This window comes from Octodon degus, unplaced genomic scaffold (genome assembly GCF_000260255.1).
Source record: "Octodon degus isolate 3935 unplaced genomic scaffold, OctDeg1.0 scaffold00067, whole genome shotgun sequence".
Lineage (NCBI taxonomy): Eukaryota > Metazoa > Chordata > Mammalia > Rodentia > Octodontidae > Octodon > Octodon degus.
In genome coordinates, this window is record NW_004524643.1 from 2,458,885 (window position 1) to 2,459,105 (window position 221).

Below are 221 nucleotides of genomic sequence, written 5' to 3' on the forward strand. Positions count from 1 at the left end.
GGGCATGTACCACCAAGCCACCACTGAGTTCAAATCTTTTGTTGTTGTGGCACTGGAGACTTATCTCAGAGCTGCGTATATTCTAGGCAAGTATACTAGACCAACACCACTAAGCCCCATGAATTTATCTTAAAAAAACTTTTTTAGGGGCTGGGGAGATGGCTCAGTAGAATAAGCATTTCCCTGGCAAGTGCAGGGGTCTGAGTTCAATCCCCAATTCC